Here is a 12,472-nt window from a genome sequence, read left to right as displayed (position 1 = left end):
ATAAGTCACGCACAATGACACATCAAAATTGTCTTTTTCTGACTGCCATATTTGTTACTGTTTTATCATAACTTTTGAACTGCTTTGCCGACGGCTTGGAGCGCGGGAGAATTTAAATTATACAATATTGAAACTCTAAAGAAATATACTTTCTTTACATATATATACTACAGCAATACACACATCTCTTAAATGGAGTATTGTAAGCTATTTTGAGTGCTTTGTTTTGGATAATTTGTAATAATTTATAATTAGTTGAACAAGTATTACTCCAAATGGGGCAAGCATAAGTTATTGTTGGCCTGACAAGTACAATATAAATTTTTAGCTTGGTAGACGCGCTAAGTTTCCTTTTTTCGATTTAAGATTAGGCTGAGGGCACCAAGTGTTTGTGCACCTCTTACTCGTAAATCTGCAATGTGCTTCGACCAATTTAGTTTTACGTCCATGTTTAACCCAAGATAGCACACTTACCGCCGCTCCTGGTCGAGACTTTTTACGAGTCTACTGTCGGGGTGTTATTTCTGGCCTTCTGCGCCACCCTGCAAAAAGAAAAATAATTAATTTCATTGGAAAATTTTTGGACTTTTCCCGAAAATTTTCCGAGTTTCTAAATTTTTTAACTAAATTTTCACATAAGCGTGTGCTCCTCACTGGACTGCACGACACCCGCACGCGCGAGAGCGGCGCGCACGCGAATTTCGCACATTTTAGACGGTCTAAAAAGACATAAATCTTGAACCGAGGCTTCATAGGCCCTACAAAACTGCCATACTTTGAGTGATTTCATTCAACAATTTGACTGCTAAACACACTTACCCCCGCTCCTGGTCGAGACTTTTTACGAGTCCACTGTCGGGGTGTTATTTCTGGCCTTCTGCGCCACCCTGCAAAAAGAAAAATAATTAATTTCATTGGAAAATTTTTGGACTTTTTCCGAAAATTTTCCGAGTTTCTAAATTTTTTAACTAAATTTTCACATAAGCGTGTGCTCCTCACTGGACTGCACGACACCCGCACGCGCGAGAGCGGCGCGCACGCGAATTTCGCACATTTTAGACGGTCTAAAAAGACATAAATCTTGAACCGAGGCTTCATAGGCCCTACAAAACTGCCATACTTTTTTTTTTTTTTTTTTTTTTTCTTAAGAATACTTTATTTGTTGGTCAGAAAAATATGAATACAATTGTTTTTCTACAGAAAGTAATTATTTATAGTAAATCAATAGACAATGAATAAAAAGCAGTAGACAATGAATCAGTATTTAGTGACAGAGAATATTTATTCAAACATTATATTATTAAGTAAGGTAACAGAATCTAATTTTAATTGAAAAAATGGGGTTTTTGTTGGTCTAGTACTATACCTAGCTGGTACTATAGTTATTAAAAAATCAGGAAGGAAGCAAATAATATACTATTCCTTATTGAGTATCAAAGTAACATTAAAATTAAATTAAATTCTTAACTTAAGTATGCTAATAATAAATTTAATAACAAAGTATTTATATCAAATGTAAATTTTCAAATTAAATGACTTTTACAATGCAAATACACAATTTAAAAAAAAAATAGCTAGTTTTCGAGTATCGTATGTCCTACATGTTTGAGACAATGCAAATTATGTATTTTTTGGAAGTTTATACAACTTGGTAAAAAAATGTCTTCATAAAAATTATTTTTTACAGATGAATGATATTAACCTTTATTACTTAGGGTTTTAACCTTTCAAACATACTATCTATACCACCACAATACACCATAATATAGCTACAGCATTTTTGCGGCGCATCAAAAGACTCAATCTTATACAGGTACTAAACATATTTAATTGATTTTAATATTTCTGTAATTATTCTCTGAAATTATAATTTTTATTTTAGGGACGCAAATGTCAAAGTCAATGTAATAAAAAAACTTTTATTCAAAATAATGTTGCTTGAAGTGATGGCAATATTAGTTATTAAATTTATGTTTTTATTAGAATGCACAAACAAATTTAGGACCGACAGTATTAGAAACGGGAACTCTCTCGCATTGGCGGTATGACGACCATGTATGGTGAAGGCCGCGATTGCAGTCGCCAGTTCGCAGAACTACTGATGCCTGGGGTAGTAGGGCGGCGGGTACCGTTCCATCGCGTAGTGGCTGGGCTGATGTACGGGCGGCGGCGCGGGCGCAGCGGTCGGCGCGAACGAGACGGGCGGCGGGGGCGCGGGCGGCATCGCAAGTGGAACGTGTGCTCGCATTGCCTGGCTGTCTTGAGCCATTTGCATACCTGCTGTGTGGGCGCCTGCGAAGGGTGAAGGGTAGTAAAGCCCTGCTGGCGGCATTGGCTGATAGTGCTGGTAAGGCGGCGGCGCGGGCGCAACTTGAGGTTGCAAGAACGCCGGAGATGTCGCAACTCCGTGCGCAGTCGGCGGTGGGAACCTACTCGAACTCACTGATGACACGGGTATATCTTGCCTATTCGAGTATTGTTGGGAGTCACTTATGTTACTATTATTTGAGCTTGCGTTGTTGCTTGTATCTAGGTTCACTTCTGCAGGCGCTGTTTCGTCAGTTGAATTAATTTGTTGTAAAATGTCCAAAAACGTTTGCAATATCTCAGGAGATGCGTTATTTTTATTATTGTGTTTTATTTTGACAGGATTACTTTCTCCAGCCAAAGAAGATAAAGCTTGAATAAGTGATTCATCAAAGCTCTTTTGTTGTGCCGTGACTGACGCTAACGCTGCTTGACTGAACATAGTATTATTGGATTGATTTTTATGGGCTCCGGACGCTAACGCTCCATGATTGTACATAGTATTATTGGATTGATTTTGAGAGGTTCCTGACGCTAACGCAGCTGGATTGTACATAGTATTATTGGATTGATTTTTATGTGCTCCTGACGCTAACGCAGCTGGATTGTACATAGTATTATTGGATTGATTTTTATGTGCTCCTGACGCCAACGCTGCTTGATTGTACAAAGCATTATTGGATTGATTTTGAGAGGTTCCTGACGCTAACGCAGCTGGATTGAACATAGTATTATTGGATTGATTTTTATGTGCTCCTGACGCTAACGCAGCTGGATTGAACATAGTATTATTGGATTGATTTTTATGTGCTCCCAAATCGCCGCCCTTGGCGTCGCCTATCATGTATTCCATGAGTTGTAATAAAAATTGATTAGGCACGGTTGAAACACCTGCATTTGACGGTTCTTCATCAAATATAGTATTATTGGATTGATTTTGAGGGATTCCTGCATTGAACGGTTCTTGATCAAATATAGTATTATTATTGGATTGATTTTGAGAGATTCCCTCTACATTTTCTTCAACGAACTTTTGAAACAAATCAGTGCTGATTAGTGACTTCAATATTTCTTTCAAGTTCTGGTACTCCTCAATCATTTTTTTATAATCGAGAGTCCCATATTCCTCCTCTTCATTAATAGCTTCTAATTGTTTTTTTATCGCATCGATCCTTAGTTCCCTTTGCACACAATTTTCACACAGCTGGTCTGCAATTGTTTCATCCTCTCCCTTTTTCATTTTGATTCGCACATGAATCGTCATTCGAGGCTTTCCTTTTCGTAGGTTCGCTACTTTTTATTTGAGCGTGCGCTGGCATTATTGGCGGTGGTGGTTTACTGGAATCATATACCGGTATAGGTGGAGGTGGATGGGCCATTGTAAAAGGTGCCGTTGGAGGGGGTGCTGTAAATACAGGCGCCTGCTGCCGAACTGAAGTAGTTGGAACCGTCGTTGGCGGCGGCGGCGGCGGCGGCGGCAGCGGTGGTTGTCCAATAGGCATCACGGGACGCGGGGCGATTGGCGCAACCGACACGACGGGCGGTCGCGGGAACGCTGCAGCGGGGGCAACACTAGCCGGCGCAGACACAGCCGGCAAAGGTGGTGGCGGTGGCGGCGGAGGTGGGCCCGCGTAACTCTCTTTTATGTATAATGCAATCTGGGGGATAGTCTCAGCTGCGGCTGCAGACATGTTGGCGTGACGCTCCGCTAAAACCCGCGGCAGTTGCCCGGTAGATTTGAACAAACTCTGCTCCTCCTTAGTGGCGTGCAGATATGTACACAGTTCGCGAGAACATCCAGCCGAATTTTGAAAGTCGTGACAGAACTTCAAAGTCTTTTTCATAACCTCGAACACAAGCTCGTGGCGGTACTTGCACCGTGCACCCTTGTTACACTGCCCCCATATAAAGTCCCGGCAGAAACTTTATTTGACATAAAGAACTTAAAGAGACCGGCAAAAAGTTTATTTGACATATCTCGGTATTGCTCCCAGGCAATTTACTAGTGACAGTTTGGGTTGCTCTATACACAGCCCAAACATAACAATTACCAATTGTTACATGACTTGGGGCACTTTACACCCCCAAAAATAACAACATTAGAGGAACTTCAGTCCGCTTATTATCTTACTGACTGAAGCTCTTGACAAATTTTAATCAATAAAAATTACAAAATTATCGACCATTGGCAGGAAATTTACACCTCCCAATAATTCTAATTAGGTTAGAATAGTGTAGGACCACATTAAATACTGTGATATAGCCAATTTGTAATTCCCTGTTATTTATTAATTTGTATGTTTGTATCGTTGTATTGTTAGTTGTGTGACTTTTAAACTCTAAACTTACTTACGAATTATTATAATGGCATTCAGAGCGTCAAATGCAACTAAATCTTCTAACGTGGCCAGTGTCAACGTTAAGCACGTTGACCCAGAAAACCGCAAGCGCCCTCCTGTCAAGGCACCCTCTAAAGACCTGCCCTTCTTGGCGAAGTCGGCCGCGGAAGGCCCCCTTGAGGAGCTGGCTACCACGGCAAACCAGCTCTTCCAGGAAGCCAAGACTCAGTTGGAGCAGTCTGGAAATATAAAAGCGACTATAAAAGAGACACTGATCGAGTGCCTTAGCGGCCTGTACACAATTGCGCTGAGACTCAACGACAAAGCACCGTGTCCAGTCGTTCAAACTGCTCCCGTCGCTGACTTTGCCAAGGAGGTCTTGGAAGAAATGAGAAAACAGAGTGATCTTGTAGTTGCGGCCAGAACTGATATGGGTGCCGTCAGAGAAACGGTCGAAAAACTCAACGACGACATTAACAAAAACACTTTAGGCGGCATCTCATATGCGGCAATGGCCGCAACCACCAAATCGGAGAAGACCTCTTTCTCCCAGCCTGAGCGGGTCCACTCGCTGATCGTATCTTCAGTTGACGCTCATGATACCAGTGACGATGTGATAGTGAAAATCAGAACTGCAGTGAGCGCAAAGATATCGGGCCTGCGGGTGGACCGGCTCAGGAAAGTGAGAGATCAAAAAGTGGTGTTGGGATGTCAGACCCAGGAAGAGCTGGCCAAGGTAGCAGATAAGCTCAGGTCTGGCAATCCAACACTACTAATAGAAGAGAAAGCAAATAAAGACCCGTTGATTATAATAAAAAATGTTCTTAGCTATAATACAGACGAAGACATAACGGGCGCTCTGAAAAACCAGAATGCACACCTGCTGGCGGGGATACCTGAAGGGAACTACAGGGCCGTGGTGCGGTATCGACGGAAAGCGAGAAACCCACTCGAATGCCACGCGGTCCTGCAGGTGTCCCCATCAGTGTGGCAAAACCTTACCCAGGCTGGCAAGGTGCACGTGGATTTGCAGAGGGTGCAGGTCGAAGACCAGTCTCCGTTAATCCAGTGCACACGATGTCTGTCTTACGGGCACGGTAGGAAACTCTGCACGGAAGCGGCAGACCAGTGCAGTCATTGTACTGGGCCGCACCTGAGGAGGGACTGCCCACACTGGATGGCAGGAGAAAAGGCTACGTGTCGCAATTGTCAGGCGGCCAAACTGGATAAACTGGACCACGACACCTTTGACAAAGAATGCCCAATCCGCAAAAAATGGGATAGGCTGGCAAGACTTAGTGTCGCCTACTGTTAAAGGCATCACTAGAGCAATAGCGCATGATATTAGCGACGGCAGAGCGGCGAGCTTTAACCAAGTTGCAACAAACCTCGAAATCAGTAAAATAGAACTAAAGAATAACAAACAAAATGTGAAAAGGAAAAAATTGAGCGGGTTTCATGAGAAACTCGAACAAATTTTAATTGAGCATAGAAAAGGAATAAACTTATATTTCATCAAAATAGCCTATATAGAACCAAAAATTAACATTAATAAATTTAGGAAACATCACTTACCAATCTCAAACGTCAAGCTCGTCACGCCGAAACCGAAAGTCGCCACCGATGCGCTATATACACCTAAAATAAAAAGAAAAAAGATATGAATATTAATATAGGGTTACTAAGATAAGGGGTGTAAGTGGGTGTGGCTAGTACCAGTCAGCCTCCCAAATTGCCAACCTCACCTGCACGTGGTGCACCCTGCCGTTTAACCGACGAGGCTCTGGCGACCGACAAGTGGCGGTATAACCACTTCGAATGGCCTAGGCTGAACGCAGGCGCCCACACAGCAGGTATGCAAATGGCTCAAGACAGTCAGGCAATGCGAGCACACGTTCCACTTGCGATGCCGCCCGCGCCCCCGCCGCCCGTCTCGTTCGCGCCGACCGCTGCGCCCGCGCCGTCGCCCGTACATCAGCCCAGCCACTACGCGATGGAACGGTACCCGCCGCCCTACTACCCCAGGCATCAGTAGTTCTGCGAACTGGCGACTGCAATCGCGGCCTTCACCATACATGGTTGTCATACCGCCAATGCGAGAGAGTTCCCGTTTCTAATCCTGTCGGTCCTAAATTTGTTTGTGCATTCTAATAAAAACATAAATTTAATAACTAATATTGCCATCACTTCAAGCAACATTATTTTGAATAAAAGTTTTTTTATTACATTGACTTTGACATTTGCGTCCCTAAAATAAAAATTATAATTTCAGAGAATAATTACAGAAATATTAAAATCAATTAAATATGTTTAGTACCTGTATAAGATTGAGTCTTTTGATGCGCCGCAAAAATGCTGTAGCTATATTATGGTGTATTGTGGTGGTATAGATAGTATGTTTGAAAGGTTAAAACCCTAAGTAATAAAGGTTAATATCATCCATCTGTAAAAAATAATTTTTATGAAGACATTTTTTTACCAAGTTGTATAAACTTCCAAAAAATACATAATTTGCATTGTCTCAAACATGTAGGACATACGATACTCGAAAACTAGCTATTTTTTTTGAAAATTGTGTATTTGCATTGTAAAAGTCATTTAATTTGAAAATTTACATTTGATATAAATACTTTGTTATTAAATTTATTATTAGCATACTTAAGTTAAGAATTTAATTTAATTTTAATGTTACTTTGATACTCAATAAGGAATAGTATATTATTTGCTTCCTTCCTGATTTTTTAATAACTATAGTACCAGCTAGGTATAGTACTAGACCAACAAAAACCCCATTTTTTCAATTAAAATTAGATTCTGTTACCTTACTTAATAATATAATGTTTGAATAAATATTCTCTGTCACTAAATACTGATTCATTGTCTACTGCTTTTTATTCATTGTCTATTGATTTACTATAAATAATTACTTTCTGTAGAAAAACAATTGTATTCATATTTTTCTGACCAACAAATAAAGTATTCTTAAGAAAAAAAAAAAAAAAAGTATGGCAGTTTTGTAGGGCCTATGAAGCCTCGGTTCAAGATTTATGTCTTTTTAGACCGTCTAAAATGTGCGAAATTCGCGTGCGCGCCGCTCTCGCGCGTGCGGGTGTCGTGCAGTCCAGTGAGGAGCACACGCTTATGTAAAAATTTAGTTAAAAAATTTAGAAACTCGGAAAATTTTCGGAAAAAGTCCAAAAATTTTCCAATGACATTAATTATTTTCTTTTTGCAGGGTGGCGCAGAAGGCCAGAAATAACACCCCGACAGTGGACTCGTAAAAAGTCTCGACCAGGAGCGGCGGTAAGTGTGTTTAGCAGTCAAATTGTTGAATGAAATCACTCAAAGTATGGCAGTTTTGTAGGGCCTATGAAGGCTCGGTTCAAGATTTATGTCTTTTTAGACCGTCTAAAATGTGCGAAATTCGCGTGCGCGCCGCTCTCGCGCGTGCGGGTGTCGTGCAGTCCAGTGAGGAGCACACGCTTATGTGAAAATTTAGTTAAAAAATTTAGAAACTCGGAAAATTTTCGGAAAAAGTACAAAAATTTTCCAATGAAATTAATTATTTTTCTTTTTGCAGGGTGGCGCAGAAGGCCAGAAATAACACCCCGACAGTGGACTCGTAAAAAGTCTCGACCAGGAGCGGCGGTAAGTGTGTTTAGCAGTCAAATTGTTGAATGAAATCACTCAAAGTATGGCAGTTTTGTAGGGCCTATGAAGCCTCGGTTCAAGATTAATGTCTTTTTAGACCGTCTAAAATGTGCGAAATTCGCGTGCGCGCCGCTCTCGCGCGTGCGGGTGTCGTGCAGTCCAGTGAGGAGCACACGCTTATGTGAAAATTTAGTTAAAAAATTTAGAAACTCGGAAAATTTTCGGAAAAAGTCCAAAAATTTTCCAATGAAATTAATTATTTTTCTTTTTGCAGGGTGGCGCAGAAGGCCAGAAATAACACCCCGACAGTGGACTCGTAAAAAGTCTCGACCAGGAGCGGGGGTAAGTGTGTTTAGCAGTCAAATTGTTGAATGAAATCACTCAAAGTATGGCAGTTTTGTAGGGCCTATGAAGCCTCGGTTCAAGATTTATGTCTTTTTAGACCGTCTAAAATGTGCGAAATTCGCGTGCGCGCCGCTCTCGCGCGTGCGGGTGTCGTGCAGTCCAGTGAGGAGCACACGCTTATGTGAAAATTTAGTTAAAAAATTTAGAAACTCGGAAAATTTTCGGGAAAAGTCCAAAATTTTTCCAATGAAATTAATTATTTTTCTTTTTGCAGGGTGGCGCAGAAGGCCAGAAATAACACCCCGACAGTGGACTCGTAAAAAGTCTCGACCAGGAGCGGCGGTAAGTGTGCTATCTTGGGTTAAACATGGACGTAAAACTAAATTGGTCGAAGCACATTGCAGATTTACGAGTAAGAGGTGCACAAACACTTGGTGCCCTCAGCCTAATCTTAAATCGAAAAAAGGAAACTTAGCGCGTCTACCAAGCTAAAAATTTATATTGTACTTGTCAGGCCAACAATAACTTATGCTTGCCCCATTTGGAGTAATACTTGTTCAACTAATTATAAATTATTACAAATTATCCAAAACAAAGCACTCAAAATAGCTTACAATACTCCATTTAAGAGATGTGTGTATTGCTGTAGTATATATATGTAAAGAAAGTATATTTCTTTAGAGTTTCAATATTGTATAATTTAAATTCTCCCGCGCTCCAAGCCGTCGGCAAAGCAGTTCAAAAGTTATGATAAAACAGTAACAAATATGGCAGTCAGAAAAAGACAATTTTGATGTGTCATTGTGCGTGACTTATAACGGATAACGGAATAAATCAAAAAACCATTTGTGAACTTACTTAAGAAATAAACTTTAAATGTCGTTTCTTTGTTTTTACAGGTAGGAGTGATTTACATATTTGTCTCAAAATTGAATTGTAGCGTAATGTAATAAAAATAACGAAATAAATCTTTGTTTTTACAGAGCAACACATTTAAGTTGTTTCAGTTGACGAAATCATACGAAGTAAACTAAAAACCTATTATAAAACGACATTTTTGTTTATTAACGTCAATTGGAAATGGAGAAACTTCGTTTTGAATTTACACTGACGCCTGGGAATGATGGAAAATCGAACGTTTTTGCTATAACCTCAATAGCCACAAGTGATAACAAAGTGTACGCAATACCCGGAGAGTTACAACCAGTTAATCTTCATAAAGAAATATTGAAAACATCTGCGTATGTGAAAGTAAAAAATAGCATAAAAAAAGGCACCAGGTAAGAAGAGTCTGGATAACTTTGACAAAAGAGCTTGAAAAAGTTTATGTGGATGAGGACGGTAATTTACAATTTGGGGACCAATTTCTAGAAGAAATTTGCCAGGAAAAAGTTGCCGCTCTTACATCAGACACTGGTACATTGGAGAAGTTATTTGAAAAATTAGTAGAAAATACGCAGGTGAGTAAAACTCAAGAGCTTGAAACATGTTGCTGAGAAGTTTGTGATAGAAAAATTTACAAGTAAAAATTCCAATGCAAACCAGTGGATTAATAATAATAATAATATCTTTATTTTATCAAAATAAACGTATACATTTCATGAGTGTGAAGCCCTGTCTCTTGCGGTAGTTAAAACTGTGTTACAGGAGACAGTGTCTTCCCTATATCTATGGTCTTATTAACAAACGTTTGACAATTTACAGGGAAAATTATATAAAGGAAAGAAAAGAAATAAATAAATGAAAAAAAAAATAAAATAAAAGAGAATTATGTAAATTTTTGAGGCGGGTGCTTAGGTAGGTACATTTGATTTGTTTGTGGGTGTGCGCGTGTTTGTATGCGTGTGTGTGAGCGTGTTTGTATGCGTGTGTGTGTGCGTGTTTATATGCGTGTGTGTGCGTGTGTGTTTGTGTTTAATTTGTAATTTGATTTATTTAAATTAGATATTCTTATGAAATATTTTCTCTGTACCCTCATAGTCGTAATCTTTTAGCCAAGATTTAATGTATGTCTTAATTTCTCTATTGGTCATGTCTTTTAAGGTACCTTTTTTTAAAAGGTTGTATAGGCAGGGTGCAAGGAAGTTATAGTGCTTACGTGCAAAACTACTTTTTATAATAGGAATTGGGCATCTATCAATTCTCTTTGAACAGGTGGGTAGGAAGGGAACCGTTTTGCTATGGTATCTTCGCAATGTTTGAAATATATACAATTTCCTTACTGACAGCACATCACATTTTTCATATAAGCGAGTCGTGGGAAAGGTAAATGGATAGCACATAATAACTTTAAGTAAAGCGCGTTGAGCCCGCTCAACCTCCAGCATTAAAGTTTTAGAGGCACAACCCCATGCGCAGATACAGTAACTAAGAATACATTCACCGAGGGTTTTATAAAGTTTAATTAGCATATCAGTATTGCAAACGGTACGTAAGGTTTTAAATATGTATATGAGTCTCCTAATACGCATACTGGTGTTAGATATATGTGAAGCCCAAGTCATGTTGTCGTCAATTGTTACGCCAAGGTATTTAACTGTGTTCGCTTGCATTAATGAACTGCAATCACAAGGAACGTTCAGAGTCTGATTACATGGGTAGCAATGTGCTCGTATTCCAAAGTCAGTTGGGGGTCTTCCACTTTTTGTTTTGCTGAAGCATAGATATTTAGTTTTACCAGTGTTGAGTGCAAGGAGACTATGTTCTAACCATGAAATAATAATTCTAAGACCCGCATCAGCATGTCTATTAACCTCTTCCCACGTAGAGCCATGAAACAAGAGAACTGTATCATCAGCGAACATTATAATATCACAATTACTAATTTGTTTATTACACAGTTCGTTAATGTAAATTAGAAACAGTGTAGGTCCTAAGGTGCTACCCTGTGGGACTCCATAGGAGCAATAATATGTATCGCTTATGGATCCTTCAACTCTCACTTGTTGAGTTCTATTGGTCAAGTAGTCTGAAAACCAATTATGTGACAAACCTCTTATTCCACAGTTCTCCAAACGAGACAGCAAAATTGAAATAGAAACAGTATCAAAGGCTTTCTGTATATCCAGGAATACGCCTACTACCTTTTTGTTTCGATCTAAATGTTGCGTGATGGAAGAAGTTAATTTTAACACAGCATCTTCGGTTGATTTATTTGTTCGAAATCCGTATTGATTTATTGAAAGCAGTTGGTTCTTTTCGAGATACAGCATTAACCTTTTGTTTACTAATTTTTCTAGAATCTTTGCCACAACTGGTAGAAGGGAGATAGGTCTATAATTAGATGGTACATTTTTATCACCTGTTTTAAAAATTGGAGTTACGATTGCCTTTTTAAATGGTTTGGGAAAGATGCCGGTACTAAGACTTTGGTTGCATAAATAAGCAATGGGATGCGCTAGTGAGTTGCCACATAGCTTGATGATGTCAGCAGTGATACTATCCCAACCTGGTGCACTATTACTCTTAAGACCAGATATTATGTTTTTAATTTCTAAATAATCTGTTAAGTATAGTGAGAATGAGTAACATGGGGAGACTGAAAGGTTAGCAGCCCTGTTTGCTAGATCAGATTCTGACATTTTTAGATTATTAATTATATTTCCAGCTACCTCACCTCCTACAGATGTAAAGTAGTTATTCACTTCGTTAAGCGACTCTGCACATGTCGGTTTAGTTTTAAGTAGAGGATCGGAGGAAATTCTATTATTACTATAACACAGTTCTTTAATAATGTTCCAAGTTTTTAACATGTTGCCGTTACTACATGATAATTTCGATTTATAATAATTTATTTTTAGTGATTTTATAATTCTATTACATATGTTTCT

General features: G+C 39.4%; 1 pseudogene; it reads right to left on the bottom strand.

Moving 5' to 3' along the window:
• Window positions 1-2,056: 2,056 nt before the first annotated feature.
• Window positions 2,057-4,553, bottom strand: LOC120636799 (annotated as a pseudogene).
• Between the last annotated feature and the right edge of the window lie 7,919 nt (window positions 4,554-12,472).

Source organism: Pararge aegeria (genome assembly GCF_905163445.1).
Source record: "Pararge aegeria chromosome W unlocalized genomic scaffold, ilParAegt1.1 SUPER_W_unloc_2, whole genome shotgun sequence".
Lineage (NCBI taxonomy): Eukaryota > Metazoa > Arthropoda > Insecta > Lepidoptera > Nymphalidae > Pararge > Pararge aegeria.
This window is presented reverse-complemented; position numbering and strand designations above follow the sequence as displayed.